Here is a 2,987-nt window from a genome sequence, read left to right as displayed (position 1 = left end):
TAGACTAAATACAATCATTTTCATCTCTTCTCTGTTTGGTCCGTATTACATTGTTTAATTTTAGATATTTCATGTTGGTGTAATATTTTGACATCAGTAAACGAATTCACCTCTTTCAGAACATGGGTCAGGTTTAACTGGAATCAAAGCACCAGTGTCAGAAGCAGAACGAAGCCAAATGAGCCAGCCAGGAATTTATCCTGCCAGATGTTACCGCTACCTTTCCTTTTGCAGTGTCTTCAGGATGCTCCAACTGTCTGAAATCCAGATGCACGAATAGTTACTTACACCAGTGTCACCTGGTGTCACTGGATAAGCTGTACTGAAAACAAAACCAGGTTGAGGGATCTTGTGTTGGTCTGGACCTCTTCCTGTCTGATGCCTCCTCTTCTGGACAGACTATCAGCAATATCTGCTGGGTTTGTATTTTTGGCAGAAAATTCAGTTTTCCTAAAAGATAGTAACCCAAGTAAAGAGAAGTTCAAAGAAGTGGACTCAGAGGTAAACCCAGCAAGTTTTAATGAAAATTATGAGGAAGCCAAAGTTTCAATAAGATTTTTAGTGAACATAAAAGCACACTGTGAAGTAAGTCTCAGCAAGATTAGTGCAATGCTTGCAAAAGTAAAGCTGTGCAGGTAATGCGACAATCAAACAAGCATGGTCCTGAAATCCTTGAGCAAGCAAATGCTTAATTTCAGCTCTGGGACATTGATACTTAAATATGAAGTATAAACTGTAATGCATTTGGCAGGAGGGAATGTCAGGAATTAGTATCTCCAAAGCACAGGAACTGTTCATACATTGTGCACACAGTAGCAGCCAATTGCCTTGAGTGAGGCTTCAAATAAATAATATTTAGAAATGGAAATTGCACAATATATTGCTACGCTTTCTAACTCCTCACCCACAATTACCTTCAGAAACTTGCAAAATTCGCAAGCTGTAATAAGACTAGAAACTGGGAGCATTAAGGCTGGACTTGATGTGGCACAAGGAGTGAGAAGAAAAAAATGTAAGAGACCTTAATATCCAAAATAAAAATGAAAAAAGCAACATAACTGAGACTGGCATCCCTGATCCTAATTGCTGCAAGAATTTTCTTGCAGAGAGATTGCCTAAAGAAGAGTAACTTGATGTTCTCTGTGTGAATTACTGGGAACTGCATGATACTTCTATGTGAGGAATAGTTGGATGAATTTTTCAAGATGCAGGAAAATGCAAAGGACCTGAGATCATCTCCATAATTTCTGCATAACAACTTTGAGGATGCACACAAAATCTCTCAAAGGGTTAAGAAAATCAACAGGAAAAGACAAGTAAAAATATGTTAGAGGATATATTCTAAAGCCTAACAGAAAAAAACAGGTTTCTGTTTTCACAAAAGAGGCTGAAATCAATATTCTGACATTAAAATTCCTCTTCGTAGGCCAGCAGCACTGTGCTATTGCTGCTAGTGAGTAAGTGAGGATGTACAGGCTGTGGGGTAAAAATAGAAGTTCAAAGTCCATAAATACCATCTTTTTAGAAACATCTAAGAGAAGCACCAGCAAAAATATGGCAAAAAACTGTAAAATGCAATGCTGATGTCATGAGCTGGAGCAGTCTCTCATCTCAATCTCTTATCAGTAGTTTCTTCACAGCATTACTAATGACTGCCAGGGAAAAGTACAATGCCAAGGCAGTGCTGGCAGAGCACTTTCAAGTTAAGCTAAATAAACAAGCTCAATAAGACACTCCCATAAAGTCTGACAGAAATTTAGCACCTAAAAATGTATGTCATAACAGTTTGTCACAAAAAATACATTGAAGTTAAAATCCAGGAGAGTTGCAATTAAAGAGTGAATGTCTGAGAAAACACTGAAAGCTTGTACTGGCCACAGGTAAAAATTATTTTTATTGACATAGGAATAGGGAAAAGCCAATAGAACAAGGAAAAATAGATATTTAGACACCAAAACAAAAATGCTTCAAAGCTTACATTAATTGGTAAAACTCACATATTAAAAAGCTCTAGGATGTTGCTGTACATGGGATAAAGGAAATGGTAGAGGCAAAATTAAAGCAACACCATTAGCTGATTGCTCATGATTTTTCATCCCAAAAATGCCCAAAGAAAGCATTATGTGCTGAAATGTATTCATTATACACTCTTAAAACATCAGAATAGAGAAAACAATCTCTATCACAAAACAAATGAAAGTTACTTGGTTGGGTTTTTTTGTAATTTGAAAATATTGCAAACCTGGTTGATAAAGCAATAGCATTGAAATTACGTTACTGATAATGGTTTTTTGATTACTTTAAACCATTAATTTAAGAAAATCTAAAAATATAGTTTACAAAGCTTGCAAATTTCATAACTGAGAGAACAGTGAAACTCAGGAAGGCAGATCATTGACAGAGGTGGCAACCATTGCATCAGCTGCAGTGCAGTGAGTTGTAAAGCCACACACCATGAAGTAGTTTGTCCCAAGGAAAGTCAGAAGACAGAGAGTTAGATACAATCTCCTGGAGCTCTGCACCGAGAAGTGCAGAAGTCTTGGCATCAAACCTGCCTCATCTACAAACTGGCCAAGGCTTCATGAGGGCCGTAGTCAATCTTGTTGAGTGAAGGAGTAAAAGAGGATTTGGAGGATGTGTACCTTGGTGTGCCTGACCAAGAGATCATAAGCATGTACAGACACACCAGGGACAGACAAACTCTGAGACAGAACCACGGGCATCTTCCAGGTTAAAGATATTGACCTCGAAATAGCCCCAAATACAGAGCATGGCTCTGAGGATGGTGTTACCCTTCCAATCGAGTCTGAGCAGACTGAAATGACCTGGTCAATCTGATTTTGTGTTCAGAATAGACATAGTGAGGAGACAGTCATTCTCTACTGAAAGCACCAGCTCCAGGGACTGATTCAATGTAGTTACATCTTTTCTGCACAAAAAATGAGAAGATATTTGAAACAGATCTTGGTTTTCTTAGGATAGCTAGA

Source organism: Lepidothrix coronata, unplaced genomic scaffold (assembly GCF_001604755.1).
Source record: "Lepidothrix coronata isolate B3197 unplaced genomic scaffold, Lepidothrix_coronata-1.0 Scaffold29, whole genome shotgun sequence".
Lineage (NCBI taxonomy): Eukaryota > Metazoa > Chordata > Aves > Passeriformes > Pipridae > Lepidothrix > Lepidothrix coronata.
This window is presented reverse-complemented; position numbering follows the sequence as displayed.